The sequence below is a fragment of the Sus scrofa genome, chromosome 15, assembly GCF_054392235.1.
Source record: "Sus scrofa isolate SSC_HxYL_T2T_F1_AM1 chromosome 15, Sscrofa_HxYL_maternal_Yorkshire_Landrace_v2.0, whole genome shotgun sequence".
NCBI lineage: Eukaryota > Metazoa > Chordata > Mammalia > Artiodactyla > Suidae > Sus > Sus scrofa.
In genome coordinates this window covers 16,749,609-16,772,987 of record NC_139397.1, presented here as the reverse complement: position 1 = coordinate 16,772,987, position 23,379 = coordinate 16,749,609, and the positions used below count along the sequence as shown (strand labels likewise).

Sequence of the window (23,379 nt, the reverse complement as noted above, 5' to 3'; positions counted from 1 at the left end):
AGCTGCCAGCCTACATTACGGCACAGCCTTAGCAATGCCAGATCCGAGTCGCATCTGCAACTTACACACCACAGCTCACAGCAACGCCGGATCCTTAACCCACTGAACAGGGCCGGGGATTGAACTCGCATCCTCGTGGATACTAGTCAGATTTGTTTCCACTGAGCCACAAGGGGAACTCCTACTTCCAGCAGATCTATTGAAAACAGTTTAATTTTCCTACTGAATCATCCTGGGGTGTTGTAAAAACTGGTTGTTAATGTGAGGATCTGTTTCTGAATCTTCCTTCAGAACTCCACACTCAGATATCCAGATGCCTTACTGGACATTGACACTTGGATGTCTAATAGACATCTCAAGTACAACATATCCTCAAATCAAACTTATCCCCCTTCAAACCGGTTTTACACACGGCCTTCATCAAAATTCCATCCTTCTAGTCATTTCAGCCAAAGATCTTGGCATTATGGAGGATACTCTCTCATACCTTATACTTCCAAAGTGTGCATGTTTACTTTCAAAATACATTTGGAATCTGACCACTCTGTAGCCATCATCATGACAATACTGATCTCTGCTTCTGCCCTTGCCCCCTGGAGCCTACTTTCAAACAGGTGGAGTTTCAAGAACTTTTGAAAACATAAGTCAAATCACTCCTCTACTCAAAACACTCCAAGGACTTTCCCTTTGCACAGGAGAAAAGCCAGGAACCTGAAAACGATCTCCAAACCCTTTCCAGCCTCATCTCCTACCAATCCTTTCTCCTCTTATTCATCAACAGTCTCTTCTACGCCATAGCTTGATGGCTAGTAGGTCCCACCTCAGGGCCTTTGAGCTGCTGTGCCCTCTGCCTGGAATATTCTTTCCCTGTATTTCCATATGGTTTCCTCCCTCATTTCCTTCATGTCATTGATCAAATGGTATCTTACCAGTGAGGTGTCACCTACTATTTAAAATCTTATTCCTCCCAGCACTTACCATTTTTAATATGTTATATAAAGCTTAGTTTGTTTACTGCCTGAATGTAGCTCCGACAGGAATGTTAACACCCTGAGAATAGGGATTTTTGTCTGTGTCCTGTTTATTCAGCATCACAAGTACTTCCTGGGACATAGGAGACATTCAATGGATATTTCTTAAGTAGACAAATTGAGTCCTTCCCACCAGGGGTTGCAAAATGTTTTAGTGTATAGAAATAAAGACTCATATTAAAACAAATTTGGTGTTAATCTTGAGACTCTTTGAATTTAGCCCCTCTTGGGTCTAATTCCTAAAAACTCAGAACAGTAACTAAAAATCCAGGGGTTAAAGTAAAAGTACAACATTCTTCCCACAGAGCTCCCTGTGCTCTAGTCCTAAGACAAATCTTGTCTCAGTTTAACGAAGTAAGGCAGAAATGCACTGAACACATTTCAGAAATACTTTCAACTAAAATTATAGAAAATTTAAAGGTTTAATACAGAATTAGGCTTTAGTTATTTGCAAAATGCATCGCATTTCCAAACAATGCTAAAAAAAGGAGTTATTATATACATTATCAATATGGTTATGTAGCTGCTAACATTAAAGCATTCACCAAATCCCAGGTAATATGCTTAGGACTTTATATGAATTATTTCATTTTAATCCCACACCAATCCTGGAAAATAGAATACGGTACTATAAATACATACATTTTAGAACTTATGAACTTGATGCTTAAGGAGGTTAGGGAATTTGACAGTTGCCTACATATTTCTTTGAGAACATGCCATTGAAAATAAACATTCTCTTAATTCCCAATGCCCATTGCACAGTCAAGGGGCTCTTCAAACCTCCCTTCCAGAGAAAATAATAGGTAATAACATGAAGAGAAACTTCAGGCTTACCTTGCTACCATCCAACTAATCCAAAAGGAAAATCCCATGGGCCCTCTGGAGTCCACAGGAAGATTAATTTTTACCCGAAGAACTCCAGACTTGAATACAGTTGGAAAAGATCTAAGTTTCAAGAGAGAAAAAACATTCTAAAGACATATTTCTAGTCAAGTTGTTCTATCTTTAGGACTTAAAGACTCCTCCAAGTACCTCTGACCACACATGCATACAAGCAAAGAGATAAGTTGCACTTAAGCTTAGAAACAATTCCAGGAGATACTAAAAAGATGCTGGGCATTGTTAGATTGAGTGAATGTGTCCTCTGTGGAAGGAGGAGTGATCTCAGGTTTGGGTCCTTTTATTTTTTTTATTTTATTTATTTTTTTATTGTAAATGTATTCTTTTATTTTTTTTATTTTCCCACTGTACAGCAAGGGGGTCAGGTTATCCTTACATGTATACATTACAATTACATTTTTCCCCCACCCTTTCTTCTGTTGCAACATGAGTATCTAGACATAGTTCTCAATGCTATTCAGCAGGATCTCCTTGTAAATCTATTCTAAATTGTGTCTGGTAAGCCTAAGCTCCTGATCCCTCCCACTCCCTCCCCTTCCCATCAGGCAGCCACAAGTCTCTTCTCCAAGTCCATGATTTTCTTTTCTGAGGAGATGTTCATTTGTGCTGGATATCAGATTCCAGTTATAAGTGATATCATATGGTATTTGTCTTTGTCTTTCTGGCTCATTTCACTCAGGATGAGATTCTCTAGTTCCATCCATGTTGCTGCAAATGGCATGATGTCATCCTTTTTTATGGCTGAGTAGTATTCCATTGTGTATATATACCACCTCTTCCGAATCCAATCATCTGTCGATGGACATTTAGGTTGTTTCCATGACCTGGCTATTGTGAATAGTGCTGCAATGAAAATGCGGGTGCATGTGTCTCTTTTAAGTAGAGTTTTGTCCGGATAGATGCCCAATAGTGGGATTGCTGGGTCATATGGAAGTTCTATGTATAGATTTCTAAGGCATCTCCAAACTGTTCTCCATAGTGGCCGTACCAGTTTACATTCCCACCAGCAGTGCAGGAAGGTTCCCTTTTCTCCACAGCCCCTCCAGCACTTGTTATTTGTGGATTTATTAATGATGGCCATTCTGACTGGTGTGAGGTGATATCTCATGGTAGTTTTGATTTGCATTTCTCTTATAATCAGCGATGTTGAGCATTTTTTCATGTGTTTGTTGGCCATCAGGTTTGGGTCCTTTTAAAAGCAGCTGAACCATGCTTGGGAGTTTCAATGCCATGATACTCTAGTTGGCACCCTGATGTCATCTTTTTCTGGTCTTTGCAGCCTTGAGTTACTTTGCCCACAAGTACAGGTAGGCCTGTCTTCAGAATCTGTTTAAATCTGCTTCCATGTGAGGAGAACAGAAACCTCCTCGGTTGGTTCACTGACTTCTGACAATCTCCAATTACACCCCAAAGTCCCAGAATTGGGCTCATGCTTCATTTTCCCAAGACCTAGTTTCTCTCTGACCCTTATTCCAGTAACTATAACACTGGTTTAACTTGTTTTCCATTAGCTCCTCCTTTCTTCTCACTTCCTTTACTCCTCATCCTTCCTAGGTTTGCTGCTGAAACTCAATTCCTGTGGCAGCAGTTTCTGTGACGTTTCCTGGGCCTTCTTCAGGTCACCTGGTGTCTGCGTGGCCCTTAGATTCTGGCTGTTCATCAGGAGGTCATTCCATCACACTCTTTCAATTAGGAAACATGAGCAAGATGTGGAAAAGGCTCCTGATCAAGGCAGCCACACAGTCATGCACAGAGAGGGAACTTAGGTTCTGTAGCACAGGCTGCAGCTCATGTGCAGCCCAAAGAAATAACTGGCCTGATAAGAGTGATGAGTCTATACAAGGCAATAGTAAGAAATGACTTCCATGGGGGAGGGCTTGATTTCATAGAGGCTCAACAGTCAGGCTGAGGAATTTTATACTTGATGAAATAGGCAGAATCACTGGAAATGCCTGTGTGTGGGGTAAAAGGATGAAAGCAAAGCTTTAAAAAAAATTAGTCTGGCTCTTATGGTGTGTCGGATGAATTCGAGGCAGAGAGACTGCATTTAGGAAGGTTTTAGAGCAACAAAAGAATGAAAATCCACAGATCATGCTTATAAGAATGGACAGTAAGATGCAAAACCAAGGAATTCTTTGAAGGAAAAACAAACAAGAGATGGTGACAGACCGCATTTATACTCACGAAGCAAAACGGCTGGGAGAAAATGGAAATATGTATTTGAAAATCCAGATGGTCTCAAATACATATTCAATTCAATGTTAGATGAGTCATACTTCCACATTTTTATAATGGTTTTTGTTTTCTTATGGTTAATGGCTACTTTCTAGGCACATACATGCTATGCATAGTCAGGGTCAGCAATATTTAAGAACCAGCTAATACATTTTGACTAGATTTGAGAGCTAGTTAGTGTGTTACTAAACTGTAAGGACCATCTGGATAGAGGCCAATACACTTTAGGAATTAAAGATAAAAAATGCTTTTATATTGTAATATTTTTCTATTAGGAATACTCCCGAGACTTGCTTGTCCCTACTCACCTGGGAATAACACATTTGGCCATTAACAAAAATGTGAATTTACATATATTTATTCTTCTGGCTTGGAGAGAGAGTGGGTTGGTAGGTATTGTTATTCTGCTTCTTGGAAGAGTGAAATTTTTTTAGAGACAGAATGATGTGCTGTATTGTGGACAAAACAGCTATTTGAGGTCAGGCCGACTTGGGCACTAATTTCTTCTGTGCTATTTAACAGCTATGTAATCTGGGCAAAAGCACCTCCCCTGTGAGGTGGTCGATTTCTTATTTGCAAAATAGGGGTAATAGTACATATTTCATGAGGCTGTCTCATGACACTTCAGTGAGTTAACAGTGTATTAATGACAGCTCCATGGAAGGCGCTCAGGAAATGCTAGCTCCCTTCCTTGATAAACTTCAGGAAAAGCTCATTTACTTAGCCAAGCACTGAACAGATTATCTTGATTAAACTAAGGAAACTAGTGTAGAATTTATTAGGGGTTGGAGAAATATATGTGTAATCCATGCTACCTCCTATCAAATTGTTCCAGAGTGTTGCCTCTAGTGGACAAGCAAGGACAAAGAGATGGAGATGACAAAGAGATGGAGACGGGGGGCAAAGTTGTCCTCTTAAAGAACAGTGAGAAACTAAGCTAGGACGTTAACCCGAGCAATAAGTTATAATTCCATCCCAAGTCTGAGCAGATTTATTTCCATTTTTGGAGGAGAGTAATTGTATCAGTGAATAGATGGAAGGGTCAACAACACAAAGATAAAGAAAGGACCAAATCATAGCAACAAGACAATAAATCCAGCACTTCTGAGGAAGCCAAACATGAAAATATAAAAATCAACAAGAATAAATGTCTGACTTTGTTTTTGGAGGCAGATGTTACCATGACTAGATGCAAATCCTAGGCACAATGTGAATGATTACGTCTTTTGTTGCATGGGAAATGGTGATTTAATATTTGAGAAATTTTTATTAAAAAATTTGTTTGGTGGAAAATAAGGACATGTGATTAATAATCAAACTGAAGGATGAAAAAGGGACAAATCAAGTTGTGAATAAAGGAAGAAAAATGAGGCAGAAACTTATTTAAGGAAGCCAGGCTAAAATATGTCCTTCAAACCTGCATAAATAGCTCCAAACAAGAATAGCAATTAGTAAGGTAATGGCCCAGGATTTATAAAACCAATAACTTTTCTTCTGTGTGTATTCTGGGTGTAGACATACTGAAAAAACAACATATTAGTTGTTAAAACTGAAGGAGCTTTGGCTTAAAATGAGGACAAATACAAGCCAAATAGCTCACATATATCATTTAATTTGTTCATGAATCCAGTTTGAGAGAAAAGAAGAAAAACATAAAAGGAACAGTGCAAGGAGATTTAAGAGGGAACATTCTTTCAAGATATTTTAGACTAAAATGAGAATCTCTGACTTCATACAGATCAAGGGAGGGAGCCAATTCCACCCTTTGAAAATGGCAAATGAGGGCCAAGGAATGAAAGAGAATGATTTCTGAAGACAGTTTTACAGAAAACTGTCCAATTATATGCTCCTTAAGGATAGAGATCATGTCTCATTAACCTGCATCAGTAATATGCTTGGGGTACTCATTTGGTGCTTTTTGAATTACCCTAATTCCAGAAATTGAAACCTGTATGGATTCAAAGAAATTCCACTTCTCTATTATTTGAATAATGCTTATTATGGTGCCAACAACAATAATTTGTCTTAGGATCTCAGCTCTGATATTCCAGAGCCTTGCCCCATGCTACTGGCATGTTTTTCTCTCTACTTTTTGTCCACTTGAGATTGCATACTGAATCAGAGGACCGTCATGTAGACAAACACCTGTGGATGTGTCCACAGATACAGTGTCATATCTGTGACAAGTTTCCTTATTTAGAATTTATTTAATTAATTAATTAATTAATTTTTTTGTCTTTTTGCCATTTCTTGGGCCGCTTCCGTGGCATATGGAGGTTCCCAGGCTAGGGGTCTAATCAGAGCTGTAGCCGCTGGCCTATGCCAGAGCCACAGCAACGCGGCATCCGAGCTCAAGGCAACGCCGGATCGTTAACCCACTGAGCAAGGGCAGGGACCGAACCCGCAACCTCATGGTTCCTAGTCAGATTCGTTAACCACTGCGCCACGACGGGAACTCCCTTATTTAGAATTTAAATGTCCAGTCAGTGGAGGAAAAGATCTAGAAAACACTAAGGATGTAATCATAAATCGACTGAGTGGATACTGAGTGAATGGCTATCAACATCTGCCTTAATGAAGCCTTAGGAAGGGCACCACGCCATAGGCACACACACTAACCTCCAGCATCTTCATGTTCTCATCTCAACCCCCATCTAGCTTCCTTCTAATATTGGGTGGGTTGACCCAAAGGAGGGAGGAAGCAGTGGGTAGCCAGAGGTAAACCCCTCTCAGGTAATGGAGAATTGACTTTAACAATCAGTTAATTTCTAGCTCACAGAGTTTAGGGATATTAACCTAGTTTGAGAGCAAACTCTCCAAAGAATGTAGCTGAAATCATCACATAAATCTTTTAAGATAAGTTAGGAAGCCAGGTCTAAAGAGGTTTCATGATGAATGATAAAACACAGGCGCCTGCATTGCATGCCCCTGAGGAAAGCAAGTGGGTGAAGTGCAACTCCGTGTGCACTTAAAGGGAAACAGGACAACCATCCCACAAACTCCGGCAGTTGTTGTTTTAATGGCTTATTTATGGCATTACAAAGCCAGTCATGTTTACTCTGCCCCACAGTTAGTCATCATTATACAGAGAAACTCAGTGAATGAATTCTTCCCAGTGAAGAAACAAACCTCCTTGCTCTAATGGGGTAGTAGTTTCGTCTGTCATCAGGTTACAGAAACCAATCATTATTTTCGGGGGAGTACTGAAATTATTTAGGAATCCTCTGTCCCCAGGCAGATAGACCTGAAGTTTTCAGCTGACCTTCATTGCTTCTGCCATTAGGGCAGTAAATCTCCCTTGAAGGCAGACAGCACTTAGGTAATTTTAGAGAGGGCAAGGGAGCAGAATTATAGGTTGTCTGGGAAGGGCTGAAAGATTAGACCTCTGGAGGGAAAAAATAAAATGAATCATTTTGAAGGGCAACTACTACTTAGGGTCAAAGTTTAAATGTCTGTAACCCATGTTTTAGTTTGACTTGCTGCTGGGATAATTAATGTTCTCAGTTCTTAGAATAACTGAAAATAAACCATCCCATTTAGAAGAGATGAATTCATTTCAAAAACCAAAAAAAAAAAAAAAAAAGAAAGAAAGAAAAACCATTAAAGGAAACCCTGCCTAGCAGTCATTGAACACATGAACACATGAAGACAAATACAAATGATTTACTCTTCTGAAATGAGTAATTTCTTTTTTTTAACGAAAAAAATCTTTAAAGGATACGAGGGATTTCTTTAAAACAAGAATGGTGGAAAAATATTAGGGTAGATTCTCATCTTCTTGTCTCTAAATGCTTCTCTCTGCATGTAACTTAATGTGTATACACGTTAAAGCTTTGATTCAAGAGCCACAGAAGATCTTGGAAGGAATCATGGGCTTCTGATTCCACCATCTAGGGAGGTGGTTGCAGAACCAAGCCTTAGGCAACACATCTCAAATGTGTGTCAGGCAGTCTTGCACACACAAGGCTTAAGCAAACAATGTGGTACCTGAAAAAGTCACCTTTCTTCTCAGCAGAAAGTTGACTAACACGACATGTTTAATCATCTATTTAGACAAATTTTAAATATTTCTGGTTTTAAAAAATACAATGCCTGATAACTCTAGAGCAAGAATATAAAATATTTTGTTATGTCAGAAAAAACTTAAACCCTAGTCTCATCTATTAGCCTGATTGAGTTACTTCGTCCTGACTTACACAGGAAACAGACATCTAAATAAATAGATGGGAAACTTAAAAAATTCAAATCTTCCAGATATCCCAAATTCTCTATGTATTTGTAGCCAATTTGGTAATGTATAAATAAAAAGTGTGGAGTTCCCGTCGTGGCGCAGTGGTTAACGAATCCGACTAGGAACCATGAGGTTGCGGGTTCGGTCCCTGCCCTTGCTCAGTGGGTTGATGATCCGGCGTTGCCGTGAGTTGTGGTGTAGGTTGCAGACGCGGCTCGGATCCCACGTTGCTGTGGCTCTGGCGTAGGCTGGTGGCTACAGCTCCGATTCAACCCCTAGCCTGGGAACCTCCATATGCCGCGGGTGCGGCCCAAAGAAATAGCAAAAAAAAAAAGACCAAAAAAAAAAAAAAAAAAGTGTGACATAGAAGTCCATGACAAAGGAAGACACTGGTTAAGTCATAAAGACTTGCAAACATTGTTTTCAGGTGTTGGCTGAGCATCGGTTTAATTGAACAGTGAGCATCTTGGGCGGTGGCTGATCAATCCCAGACACCTCTGCTGACAGGGGTGCACCAGTGTACCTGGGACAGCTGGCTCTCTCTGTTCTCTTATCTGGGCAAGTATTTCTTCAACTCGGCCTCAGTTTCGCTATTGTCTAACATCTTAGCGTAGTTATGCCTTTCAATTGTCCTGCAGTGAAAATGAAATCTCCCATTTTTATGGCTGCTATTGCTCCCTCTAAGCCAGATTAACTGAGGGAACATGTAGCTTTGGTCCTGGTCAAACTAGCTACCACTAGCTATGTTGACCTTGGCTTCTAATGAGATCCCTCTGGACCCTGAGAAGGGGCCCGGATATCTGGTCCATCACTACAAAGATTTGACAGATGAAATGAGAAGCAATTATGCAGATAAAGTCAATCTCCCCCTCTTCCCTGACCTCGCTACAAAAACCCAACAAGCAAAAAACCCCTCTTTTCTGCTAGCTAATTTCATCAGACATCTTGAAAGAAAATATTACAATCTTTTTTTCTATTATTGCTCTGTCACCTCAGTTCTCTGCTTTACTTATTTTCATACTTTTCATGAAAATAAGCTCTCACATTTCCATCTTCAAGGGCTGGTAGCCAAAGTCGAGTTTAATGGAGACCACAGAGCAGAGCCGTCTATTTCCTTGTGTGAAGACCCATCTCTGGGGAAAGGCTTGGCCCACACAGTGACCCAAACCCAGCCTTAATGAAATAGCCAGATGAAAATTATCTGTCTATCCACAGATATAAATCATTGCTTGAATACATCCAGCTGGAGGCAGCAAGGTTTGTCAACTAAGGCACCACATGTGTTTCTTGTTCCACCCCCTGAGTCTTCATCTTCTTATTGTAATAACCTTCCAAAGAACGTTGTACCTTCCGACAATCTAACAATTTGATCTCCAGCTTTGAATGACTTGATTGACTTGCAGGTTATGTTTGTTTGTAGCTTGCAGAGTTCAGCTCTCCACGCTCATTAGAGCTAATTGTACATGGACACCTTCTGCGTGGTGCCTGAAGCCCCATGCCAGGCATGGCATGGTATTTAAATCCTTTGATAACATGATTATTGAGGATTAAGAAGTAATTAAAACAACTGTCCATGACAATCAGTTCATCAGCAACTCTGAAGGAAGTCTGCTTTCTTAAAGGCACAGAACTGTGTGGCAAGCACCTGATGCTTAGAGATTTGTTGGAACAGATGAACCCTTTCCCTTCCCAGAGCGGCGGGTAATGTCATTTGGCTGCAAGTCGGTCTTTAATTATGGTGAGACTGCTCAATGCACCCTGATGGCCTTACTGCTTGCTCTTTCCCATTAATTCTGAAGTTGTAACCCAAGTCCAGAGCTGTTTCAGTGTGACCCTGAGGTTACTTGAGTTTCCCATTTGTGTTTAAGTAAATAATTGTGATCAGTAATTTTCTTCTGGAACCCTTAGAGTATGTCAATTACATGAAATCTGTTTGGCTCTGTCATGCATGCTCAGAGTTAGAAATAAATGCATAGCGCATTTGGAATGATAATTTCCAAGATATGCCTGAGCCCCTCAATAGCTCTGTGTTTCCTCTCTGGCTCATCAATATTCCCGTTGTCACTTTGAACTACACAAACTCAAGAGATAAGGTAAATACAGGGTATATTTTTATAAGCCACAGAGAAGGGATGGTTTCTATTTTTTACCACGAAGCTGAAACCATGTATTTGGTCCAAGTATAAAAGCTAGTGCTTGGGGTGATATTTTCTTTTTTTTTTTTTTTTTTTTTTTTTTTTTTTGGTTGAAAAGGTATATTGATATTTCTGAAGTAAACCATGCTATAGTTCGCTAGGAGACAGGCTGGGTTGGAGAAATGAATTAAAGTGTATGTCTGAGTACCCATTTAGAAGAGTATTCACATTCTCAACAGCTCTTAAAGAAAGGAAGTACATAATCAATAATGATGTACTGTTTGGTGTTCTGAAAACAAATCCTCCTGTAGTGAAAGAACAGATTTCTGAGATATTAATTTTACAGAACCACAAGTCAAGTTTATAGCAAGTGAAGAGGAATAAAAATCTTGGCATATCAACTTCGTAGAAATTAGGTGTTTAATTATGCAGCCTATTTTACTGCCTTGTAGAAATTCTAGAAGATCTTGTGTTCTAAAATACAAATAGTACTACAGAGTTTTATGATGACTAATCCATAAACTGATGTTATAAACTCTAATAATTTAAGAAATGACAATTGATAAAGTGGATAAAATAGGCAATAAAGTAGAAAGGCTCCAAATCTGCTAAAAATAAAACTGTCAAATTTCACTATGCAACTTAATAACCATTAGACACTGAGCAAGTCCCTTAATATCCCTGAGCTTCAGTTTTTTCATTTATGAAACAGAGATGCCAATATTTTACTCAGGTCACAAGGTTACCATGAAGACAAATGAAATATTTATGATAGCTTATTTAAAAACCATACTGTGCAGTACAAATATTAATCTAGCAATATTTTAATGTTTAATATCACGTGGCAAAAGTTCTTCAAGGATTGCAACCTTTGCCATTATTACAATGAGCTCACTGGTAGAGTTCTCTCATGGTGCAGTGAGTTAAGGTTGTTGTCACTGCAGCAGCTCAGGTCACTGCTGTGGTGCAGGGTCAACCCCTGGCCCAGGAATTTCTGAACGCTTTGGGCATGGCAAAAAAAAAAAAAAAAAAAAAAAAAAAAAATCACTGGAGTGCTGGTTGTGTAAGCTCACATTTTCAATTTTCTTCATAGATATTTATCCCTATAATTTGGATCAATGATCTCCAGCAGCATAATAATGCTCTAAATACCTTAGCTTCTCATAGATATGGATAACAGAAAAAGTTAATTCAATAAACTTTTCTACACATAAAATCTTTTTTTTTTTTTTTGAAAGGATGCCTAGGTTCTCCAATGTTAAGTTTATTTATTTATTTATCTTCATCTTTGTCTTTTTAGGGCTGTACCCGAGGTATATGGAGGTTCGCAGGCTAGGGGTTGAATCAGAACTGTAGCTGCCAGCCTATGCCACAGCCTCAGCAACACCAGATCCAAGCCGTGTCTGCGACCTATACCACAGCTCATGGCAATGCTGGATCGTTAACCCACTGAGCAAGGCCAGGGATCGAACGCGTGTCCTCATCGTGGATACTAGTTGGGTTTGTTAACCACTGAGCCACGATGGGAACTCCAAACTTTTTTTTGCTTTTTAGGGCCGCACTAGCGGCATATGGAGATTCCCAGGCTAGGGGTCCAATCAGAGCTACAGCTGCAGGCCTACCCACAGCCCACAGCAACGCCAGATCCTTAACCCACTGAGCGAGGCCAGGGATCAAACGTGCAACCTCATGGTTCCTAGTCGGATTCATTTCCGCTGTGCCATGCCAGGAACACCTCCAAACTCTTTTTGAAAATGAATCAAGAGGGAAAACTTTTTTTTTTTTTTTTTGTCTTTTTTTGCTATTTCTTTGGGCCGCTCCCGCGGCATACGGAGGTTCCCAGGCTAGGGGTTGAATCGGAGCTGTAGCCACTGGCCTACGCCAGAGCCACAGCAACGCGGGATCCGAGCCGCGTCTGCAACCTACACCACAGCTCACGGCAACACCGGATCGTTAACCCACTGAGCAAGGGCAGGGACCGAACCCGCAACCTCATGGTTCCTAGTCGGATTCGTTAACCACTGCGCCACGACGAGAACTCCAAAAATTTTTTTTAGTACCAAACCCTCGGCACATGTAGGTTCTCAGGCTAGGGGTCTAATTGGAGCTACAGCTGCTGGCCTACACCACAGTCAAAGCAATGCAGGATCCAAGCCATGTCTGCAACCTACACCACAGCTCATGGCAATGCCAGATCCTTAACCCACTGAGCAAGTCTAGGGATCAATCTGCAACCTCATGTTTCCTAGTCGGATTCATCTCCACTGTGCCACGACAGGAACTCCAGAAGGGAAAACTCTTAAAAATAGCCACTGTGGCTAGATCTTAAAGAGGCACATTGGAAAGACCAGTGCAGAGAGTAAGTAGTAAAGAGAATAATGACATCTTTCTTGCTCTATTGTTAACTTGTGTGATTTCTTCTACATCCCTTCAGATTCCCAGTCGCCTGTGAAATTTGACGAAGACCAGGATCGAAACTATGAAATGCTCTTTAGTTAAAATTTATTGGAGACGGGGTGAGAGGAGAAAAGTCAGCCAGGATAGGGTTCCTGTAAAGTTGAGCCTTGGCCACATGTCTCTGGCATAAACCACTGCCCATGGTGGAGGGGTGAGGGAGGCCTGAGGAGGGGCAGCTGTGAGCCCTAGTGGGCTCTATTGCCAGCACCCTGGGTGGCATGCACCAGCCAGCAGAGACTTCCAGGTAGGGCATTAAACAGCATCTACCACAAACTGGCACACATTTGCTTAAGATACTGTCTAACAGAAAGTCAGAGAAATATGAATTATAAAGAAATTCTCCTCAAAAATTACTTTCTGCTCTTTGTTTCATCTTTGTCAAACTACTTTGGACTCTACCTTAAAACCTTGTTAGTAGGCTTACCTTCCTCACATGCAACCACCCTGTGGTGGTTTCTAACAGTATCATCTCATCTTCCAGGGAAGGGTCCAAGAGAAAGTCTATACTGCAAGAAAAATGGTAAGTTGATTTAAATGGCTTTGACAACTAAGTTATAGCTTCTCCTTTTCTATATTACCTTCCTATTACCCATTTCCTATAAATATACAATTTACTCTCTGATTGACCATCTAGGACCAGCAGGTTGAAAAGCTGTCATCAAAACTAGGTAGCAGGTAAGATCCTGTCGTGGCTCAGGGGAAATGAGTCTGACTAGCATCCATGAGGATGTAGGTTCAATCCCTGGCCTCGTTCAGTGGGTTAATGATCCGGTGTTGCCATGAGCTGTGGTGTAGGTTGCAGATGCAGCTTACCTCCTGCATTGCTGTGGCTGTGGTGTAGGCCAGCGGCTAAAGTTTCAATTCAACCCCTAGCCTGGGAACCTCCATATGCCACGGGTACAATCCTAAAAAGACAAAATGAACAAACAAACAAACTCAAGTATTAGGTATTTAATTATGTAAATTTCAGAGCAAAAGTATATAATAGTGAATAAAAACTTACAGTGGCCTTTTTCAAAGAGAGCCTTTCACTCCCTAAAAAACATTCCAGAAATACAGATTTCTGAAGCTAAATAACTTCCATTTGGGACATGCTACATGATTTTTTCATCTCAGAACTTCCTCATAAACATTTGCAATTTGCTTTCTGTCTCTTGCATATTGCCCGCCTTCTACTTGATTTTAAGTGACTACAGGTATAGATGTCTCTTCTGTTCACTACTGTATCAACACCACCCAGCCCAGTGCCTAATTCATCACAGCTCTGAACAATTATTTGTTGGAAAAAAAATTGTGAACCTGAGCCTATTGCATCCTTGAAAATTCCTAGAGCAGGGAAGCCTGTTTAAATACATTAATTCAGTGTTTCTTAAATGAAATTTATGCCCCGACCTACCCCTCTCTCCAGCCCCTATCTGAAATATATTTTGGAAAATGCTATCTTAGAGCAAGAAAAGACAGTCAATAGAGCTTGAGATCTGGCTTTGGCCTAGATGGTGACTGGGCTGGTCATTCACCTTTTGCCCTTCCCCAAATCCATTCTCCACCTTTTTCTATCCTGACCTTACAGGCTCCATCATCTGGGCTTTATCCACCTCTGGCTGCTGGCTGATTTTGGCCAATGTGAGACAATGAAGAAGAGCCCAAGGTGCAGGAGGAGAGAGGTCAGTGTAGTTCCTTCCTCCTCCCTCTTCTTGGTGCTACAGTTCTGTCTTCATTCTCCTAGACACCTGCTCCTCCCCAGGGAAAACCGTCCATTCTCCAAGCTCACCCAGGCTCCAGTAACATGTTCCCTTCCTCCTTTCCTTTTCAGTTGTCAGGAGGGTAATGACTTCCTCTGGCACTATCCTCAGATCCTCAACTGTGCCTATCGGCAAATCATACTCAAACTTCCATGAGGAGTCCTTCTGTTGGTCTTCCAGAATCCCATGAGAGAATGCCTTTTGTATCCTGGTGGCCCCTGACCACACAATGATGGCCTCTTCAATCTGGTATGGATTGCTGAGAGGAAATCAAACAGCTTTCTGGCAGAGTTAGAGCTTCACATTGTGGTTTTGTTATTTTGATTGAAGTTTTATGAATTCCCAGAATTTCATCCATACCTGTACAGGTTAGTATAAAAATAAATCCTGGAGCCAAAGTAAGGTATTCTTATGAGTTATTCATCTTTCTAGCTCACAGGTGGGAGGTGAACTATGTACTCGATGGTTTTAATCTATTCCTCACACAGATTCTGAGCTTCAAAGAAAATAGGAACGTATTCCTTGGGGCCGTCACTCCTAATTTTTAATATAGTTCAGGACACTGAAGGCACTCAGTGCACATTAATTTAACTCATGTATTCATTTAGATGATGGCTACAGCTGCTGAGAGCAGACAAGTGGCAGCATTATTCATTAGCTTCAGACTAAAGGATAACATTTGGCAGCCCTGTGGACAAAGGGAAACAGGGACACACTTGTGAAAAGAAGGCCCCAAATCCCCAGGTATAATGTTTAGCATCTTTTTATGTGACATAAAGATGGGACAAATACACTTAACTTTGTATTATAACAGAATTGGCCATAATTAGGGTCTGTCCAGTAGTGGCAGAATAATAAGTGTGTTCTTTGGGTCTGTGAGCCTAAGTTCTATAGGTGGGGGTAATTGTGTCACTGAATGAACTGTTGGTTCACTGTTGCTTTTCTAACTAGCTTTGGTAAGTATATCTTAGAAATCAACAGATATGGGATACAGTAAGTCAAACAATGTTGCAAAGTAAAGTTCTCCAAGATAATGTGGAGAGAAAACTTCCCATTTCTGTAACCCACGAGGTTATACAAATCCATGTCTCATGGAGGCCCCCACTGGCCCTCATGAGCAGGAGGACTGGGTTATGATTAGGGGACCACTAGTCATGTGTCCCTCCAAACAAGTCTCTGAGGTTGGTCAGGTAGTAACCTATTTAGTATCTCAGGAAGCCTCCAACAGTGGCACTATAAACACATGACAGTCTATTAGAGTTGGTCATCCTTTCTATAAAGATTTTGTGAGAAGTAAATCCAATATAACCAACTGCTTCTGTTTTGATCTCTTTGTTCCTTTTTTTATTGGAGACCATTTCTTCTTGGCATAGTTTCCATCACCTTGGAGATTATTTTGCAGGATAAAATGGTTGCTTTCTAGTTTTGCGGCTCCTTTATGGATTATGTTTCCCTTCTATGGACCTGGTTCCTAGAGTTTCAGACTAAACCTGCTTGGGCAGCTAAACTTGTGATGAAAAGAATAACAACCCAGTTCTCCTGTTTTGCTTATAATTATTAATAATCATTTGTTTATCTCCTTCTCTAAGTATTAGTTCCTTGAAAGCCTGTCTCTTTAGTCTTTATCTTGTCACAGGAACTGAGTCTTCCCAGGATGACTAAGAATGGAAATAATCCTTTCCCCTGGGGAAAGCCCAACCCTGGCTTTTTATCTCCACCAGAAAAATGGCATCAGAACCCATACGTACATTCCCCAAATCTGAGTTACTCAGTCTTAACACCATGTGTAGCCCATCAACAGTCAAGGTTAAGCTTTAGCCTGATCTGGAGGTAACCACCATTACTACTCCTGAGACTACAGTCTAGGCTTATACCATTCTCCATTCACACTGTGTGGTCCCAGCCTCATAGCTCTTCAGTTTTCTCTGCTTTTGACATTGATAATGTTTCTTTCTTTCTTTTTTTAGGGCTGCACCTCCAGCATATGGAAGTTCCCATGCTAGGGGTCAAATCAGAGCTGTAGCTTCTGGCCTACACCACAGCCACAGCAATGTGGGATCTCAGCTGTATCTGCGAACTATGCCACAGCTTGTAGCTTGCAGCAATGCTGGATCCTTAACCCACTGAGTGAGGTCAGGGATCAAACCCACATCCTCACAGACACTATGTTGGGTACCTAACCCTCTGAGCTACATCAGGAACTCTGATAATGTTTTAAGTTTAGTAATTATAGCCAGAGGATCCAAAGCCCTTATTTCTAGTAATGGTATCTATCATTTGCATGAATCAATGGTCAATTCTGGTGGTTTTCCCAGAGAAAAACAATAAATTTTTATCAAGGTGAACCCAATCTCTTGCCAGTTGAAAGAAGCTTTGTTTTTCATTCCTATTATCTCCATTAAGACTTGAAAGATTTTGTAGATAGGTTTCAGACAGAGAATAAACCAGAGTATTCTGTATATTTCCCACACTGTCCTCTACATTTGATATACTTATATAGCCCTTGAAAAATTCAGGTAAATCATGGCAAATGATGGAGGACCACCATAAACTTAATTACTAGAAGACATCAACAGAGCCTAGGTATGTAACTCTTCATTAGCACATAAACCATTCAGGCTGCTCAGAAAGCAGAAATCCAAAATAGTTTCCATTCACCCAGGCTGGGCAGCTACAATGGGACTCTTGTCCAAGGGCTATGTTAACTGTTCAGCCCTCTGACAGAAGATAATCCAAAAGGACATCATTATCATGATATTCCACAGAGCAGCATACTAATCCACTGCTGCTGAGTTATTTTGGGCTCCTTCTGCCTGCAGTCTAGTAGGGAGAGAAAGGAGTTATTAACACTGATATCTTGGGGAGATATGGATACTGCTACAACACTGGAGCAGGAAGAAATACATCTGAAACACAAGAGTCACTGGGGATGCTTTCTACACCAAATACCATGAAAGGATGTTCCCTCCCATGTCCCCAGGCACAAAACACTCCCTTACAAACCACAGCTTTCTACTGTGAGACCAGCTGCTTTCTGTCTGTAGGTTTTCCTCTTGGCTCATGCATAAGGCCGATCCAAATGCCAGAGCATTGATATTCCTGGAAACAGATCTCAACCAGCAATGGGTGGAAGTTGGTGGATAAATACCCCAGCTTCCTCTTCCTTGAGGGGGAACCAAATACTGCTTTCAACAGGCCACTGCTGCAGAAGTTTAGGGAGAGAACAGCCGTGGTCGTCTGACTAGAAAAGCCTTCATGGAAGAGGTGGAAATTCATCTCCTAGAAGAAATGTTAAATTTTGACAAGTGGCAAAGAGAGGGGAGAAGATTAGAGAGGAGGAATGGTGTGGGCAAAGGTCTAGGAGTATAGTAGCTTAATTTTATTCCAGGTAGGTTAAGCTAATATTTCTTATCCTCCCTTATACATACCAAGCACTGTGCTAGGTTAATTGCCTCCTCTATTAAGGAACAAGAAACAGATTGATTTGACTGGGAGTATTTAAGCAGAGAAGCTTAAAATGTATTAAAAACAGATCTAGGAACTTGAACTCCAGCAACAAAAGTTTGAGGTATACAGGTGGGATTTGAGTAGCAGATGTGAATATGCCACATCTTAGAAGCTAACTCAATAGCGTGAGTATCAAAGGCTGGAAGAAAATGATACTGGAGGGTAGGAGATCATTTGAGAGACCCTTATAATAGGCCGAGAAAATATGACATGACACAACATAGGCCTCACCAGAGTGAGGAATGGATAGGAATGTTCAGACATGAGCCTGTCAAAGATATGCATTAGGGAAGAGGGAGAAATCAGTAATGAGCCCAAGGTTTCTTACCTGATGCTGCAGGGGGCGGAGAGACAGCAAATGACAGAGAAGGAAGGGATAGTCTGAAAAGTGGAAGAAATGACCAGCTCGCTCTACCACACCCCTCTTCCTCTTCCCGAAAACCCTCAGAGCTATGAGCTTCTGAAACACAACACCAAATTCAGTGTTTGAAGATTGGAGTCATTAAGGGAGGTAGTGTTGAACCAGATTCCAAGCCTTCCTGAGCTCCTGCCTCCTCTACGCTTTATGGATCATAACAGTTAATGAAATGGGAACCATACTAATTCGCATTCCAATTCGCAGTCCTCATGGAGAATCTTATTTTTGCAGCACCACTAGACATTCTAAATTTGGAATTTCCCAACTCCCATCAGCATAAGTGATCATTTTGATGTTTCTTAAATATAGTGTTTGGGCATTTAATTATATTATGCAGAATTTGTTAACAGCTATTTCCAAATAGGGCTGATTAAACTGAGTCTGCAAGGTGTGGTATTTATTAGTATTATATTTTCAGAACCAAGTGATAAGAGTGACCTAGCTCTTGAAGTTGAAAGATGAGTGGTGCCTAGAAAATGATTTAACGGTGATGACGGCTGGTATTTAAGTTTCAGTGAAACAGTTTTGATGATTTCTTGCGGAACTGATTAGTCCCCCAAGGGGCTGGCTGAGAGAGACACCTGTACTCTACTTTTCTCCTTTCCGTCACTCACATACACCGTGGATTCTCCTCACCGATTCCAGACTTTTTGCTCTTGTTCACATTGCTAGATGTTATGTCAGCTGAAAGAGCTGCTGACCAGGAAAAATCCAGCACTGTAGATGCTGTAGATGAAGATGGCTGTAGGTAAGAGATCAGGGGATTGTGATAGAAAGGTGATGAATGGAAATGCTGAAAATAAAATTCATCTTTCTGCTGGCCCTTCAGGGAAAGCCTGGTTGATTTTTAGCTTTGGTAAAGCCACCCTTCTGTCACATGACGATGTGCCACCTGAGTCTCATGCCTACTGTGTTGCTATGTTAATTTCCTCAGGTTTCTTTGCAAAAAAATAAGGTACCTGTGGCAATACATTCTAAAACCCCTCTCATTCTCTGTATACCCCTCCCGATTTGTACGTCCTCTCTTATTTTTAAGGGATTCAGCAGTGAATCCTGCTTGCTACTGGATGATTTCTGGTCTCTGAAACCTGCTTCATCCCAGCATGAACAGGATTCATCTGTAGCAGGATTCCACAGCCAGGCTGTTGTTCCAGAGACTGACTGGTGAGGTAGCAGTTTGGGGCCTTATTTAAAACTTTTGGCAAGATTTCACCAAACTATGTCTCAAGATCATCACCAACATGCAGAGTCTGTCTTTCTGTCTGTGGCCACCCTGGGTAATAGATGCAAAATACTAGGCTCATTTGATCATATATAAATACCACTGGTAGCTGCTCTTGGCCCACTTTCCTTTCCCAGAACTTCTATGAATATTTTAAAATATGGATATCCTGCACAGAAATGTAATTTTCAGGACATAAAATAGAGAGCAAATTAAAAATCTGTGAATTCCATATGCACGACTTTTCTTCTGTTATCTCAAATTCCAGTCTGTGAATAGCTTTCCTTCCTCCCTTGGAGCTGGAGGGATGATGTTGTCATGGGCTGTATATCCCAGGGCTTAAGCTCTAGGAATCATTTCTATGCCTCCCAGAAACTATGAGGAGCCACACACTCTATGGTATATTTTTCAGTTGTGTGTTTGGTTCTTTGATTACTTTGGTGTCAATACATTCTTACCTTTTCTGCTTTTTGTGATCCTTTTTTCTTTTTTGCCCCTAAAATTTTTCCTTCTTCTTAATGGCTCCTCAGTATTTGTGTTTGCATATCTGTGTATCATCTTAACTTTCCACTGGTAAAGGCCTTTGGTTATATTACAAACTAATTATATGCTCTTCTCTGAAAAAACCAAAAAGGTTTATTTTTATCATTTTGGCATCTTTTCCTCTCAGGAGCTAGCTGCCCCTCCCCTATTTGGTGATGCTGACTGACCACATGGTCTCACCTCCTCTGGTACCCAGCTCTGCCTGGCCCATCCCTTTAGCCTGCATGTGGATTGGTTCAAGTGTGAGCATGTGACCTAAGCTAAGCTAATCAGAGTCCTCTTCAGAAATTTTGTGAGAGTAAAACTTAGGACTGGCAAGTATTATCTCTGTCAGTATTATCTCAGCCAGGGGGAGTCTCCCTCAAAATGAAACCAGGACAGAGAAAAGCAAAGCCAGGAGAGGGGGCTGCATTGAGCCCCTGACAGCTTGGGTCCCAGGCTCCTAGTCACTCCTCCTCAGGTATCTGGGCCAGGAAGTTCCCTTTTCTGCATAAGCTATTTTGAGTTGCTTTCTGTCATATCACATAAAAGATTTCTGACTAAAACACAAATGTGAAATGCCAGTTATAAGTCAAGAAATGTCACTTTAAATGAGAGAATGTCTAGCCTATGACTAGAAATATAATTTCACATACATTAAGTAATGAGTTGTGAATGAGAGGGTCTAGATTCTTGTCCTGCTGAGTTCTCTGTCACCAGTGCTCAGAAATAGTCCCTCTAAGGGTCGCTAGCATTTTTATTCCTTGTCCCACTGCCTCATCATGTTTTTTGAAGTTCCAGGGCTCTGTATCCCTCAAGCCAGCATCAAACACAAATCTGGCCTTGTAATGAACAATGGAGACTGCTCTTCCCTTTACCATTCCTTCTCAAACCCAAGAGAAGGTCCTTCTCTTCATCTCGAACCATAACTGAGAGAAGAGCATAAGTGTGTGGGGGCTGGCTTTATTCACAGCCCACCAGCCCAGTGAGGAAAATGCCAGGCCATTCCAAGTTCTGCAGGTATGTCCAGCCCTCAGAGCCAAGGTCCATAGAAGGGATGCAATTTCTAGTTCCTCCAGCCTAAAGTCTACCTCTTCAAGCCTTATTTCCTGTTCCAGAAGCAACCTAGGCCAGTGACAGTAGAATGCCTTCTCCATGTGTGGAAAGCCTACCCCATCCAAAAGAATATGGTCTTGTTTACTGGCCCCAGTGGGAAAAGGATGGAGTACATACTGGCCAACACCAGTGCTTCCAGCCCTCAGTGACACCCTGCATGGGAGAGCGCCAGTCCAGTCCAGTCCCGTTGAGTTACTTCCTCCAGTGCCCTTCCCCCAGCAAGAGGCGGTGCTCACCCCTTGGTACATACCACAGCCGTCTTGATGCCTAGTTAAAACCCGCTCATTAACACTGTCTAGAATTGAGTTTGAGAAAAAAAAAAAAAAAGTGCAGGGTAGAGAGTAAAGGGAACATGTGAGGGAGTGCATTTAAATATGGTCATGAAGGAAGTGGTCTTTAGAGGAGACATCTAAGCTGGTTCCTAAAGGATTAGAAGGAGCCACGAAGAGAACAGTTTGCTCCTGGATGTGCAAAAGGCCCCAAAAAAGTTTTCAAAAAAAGTAAAGGGAAGCTGAGCACAGAGGGAGAGAGACAGGATGGCAGGGAGGGAGGCAGGAGGCATGTGGTGCAGTTCACAGACATTTAACTTATTCTGAATACAATGAGAAGCCATTGAAGAGTCCTACACAGGTAGGATACTTAATCAGATTTATATATTTAAAAGACTAGTTTGGTTCCACATGGAGAATAGAGGAGAGGAGGCGAGATGATAAAGAAAGAAGCCCAGTTAAAAGGCTTTTGCAGTGAAAGATGGAGGTGGCTTGGCTAGGGTGATGAAATGGAGAGATGATGAGATGGAAAACGATTTGAGATATATTTTGGAAGTAAAAGAGACAGTTCATTGATTGATATGTTGTAGGGGGTGAGGGAAGAAGGCATCAAGAATGATTCCTAAGCCCCCAGATTACATCAACAGATGGATGGTTGTACCATTTACTGAGATGGAGAAGATGGGGGGGAAAAAGTTTTTGAGAGGAGAGAAATCAAAAGTTCAGTTTTAAGGAGGACAATTTTGAGATATTTATGAGAGATCCACTTAGAGACATCCTATGGCAGGTAAATGTACCAGCTGAAATTCAAAGCCTGGGAAATGTCAGCATGTTGGTGCTATTTAAGCCATGCAACAGGATGAGAACACATGAGGAAAGGTAGAAAAGAGGCCCTAGGAACCACAAACATCAGTGGTGAAGGAAAGGAAGTTGGCAAAAGGGATTGTGGAGCAGCTGCTAAGGATGGAGACAAAGGAGAGCTCAGCTGTGAGATCTAGAAGCAAAGATCAGAAAAGAGAGCACTCGGTTTTGCTACATGGAGGTGATGGATGACCTTGACAAGGGTGGTTTTGGTGGAATGGAAGGGACAAAAATCAGACTGGGTCGAGGAGGGAAGGAGAGAGAAGGAGGTGGAGACAGCAATTGTGGAGATTTAATTGAAGCCCTTAGTAAAGAGAAGCAGGAAAAGGAAGTAGTCCCTGGGGGAAAAAAAAAATGTGGGCTCTGGAGTGTTTTGATTTTCTCAGCTAGGAAATACTGGATAGTATTTACTGATAGGGATTAAGAAATTAGGGGGAAAGTAAATGAGGATTTAGGAGAATGAGAATGACAAAGTGAACTAAGCTCTTAAGAAGGGATAAAGTTAAGAGTAATGCTTTCTAAACGCTGGTGGTTGTGAGCATGTAAACCCCCCAGGGAGCTTGTTAAATGGTAGATTCCAATTCGGGGGGGGCGGGGGGGGCGGTGCTGAGATTCTGCATTTCTAGTAGTTTCCCAGGTAATGCTGATTCTGGTGATCCAAAGACCACTTTGAGTACCACAGGGGGGAGCAAAAAGGGATATGTTTTTAAATGAGAAAATGGAGAAGAGA

At 41.3% G+C, this 23,379-nt stretch overlaps 1 protein-coding gene across 4 annotated transcripts in view; it reads right to left on the bottom strand.

Annotated features, from left to right (window-relative positions):
- Positions 1–23,379, bottom strand: part of LOC106506169 (uncharacterized) — a 241,299-nt gene that overhangs the window by 190,041 nt on the left and 27,879 nt on the right. The window contains exons 6-8 of one of the 4 annotated variants that reach the window (XR_014829051.1): positions 14,764–15,094; positions 13,417–13,498; positions 1,869–1,979 (exon numbers count right to left, since the gene is read on the bottom strand). The gene's annotated coding sequence lies outside the window, so the exon portion shown is untranslated. Of the gene's footprint in view, positions 1–1,868; positions 1,980–13,416; positions 13,499–13,928; positions 15,095–23,379 lie in introns of those variants that run through there. The other 3 variants (XR_014829052.1, XR_014829054.1, XR_014829053.1) reach the window with 3 other exon arrangements.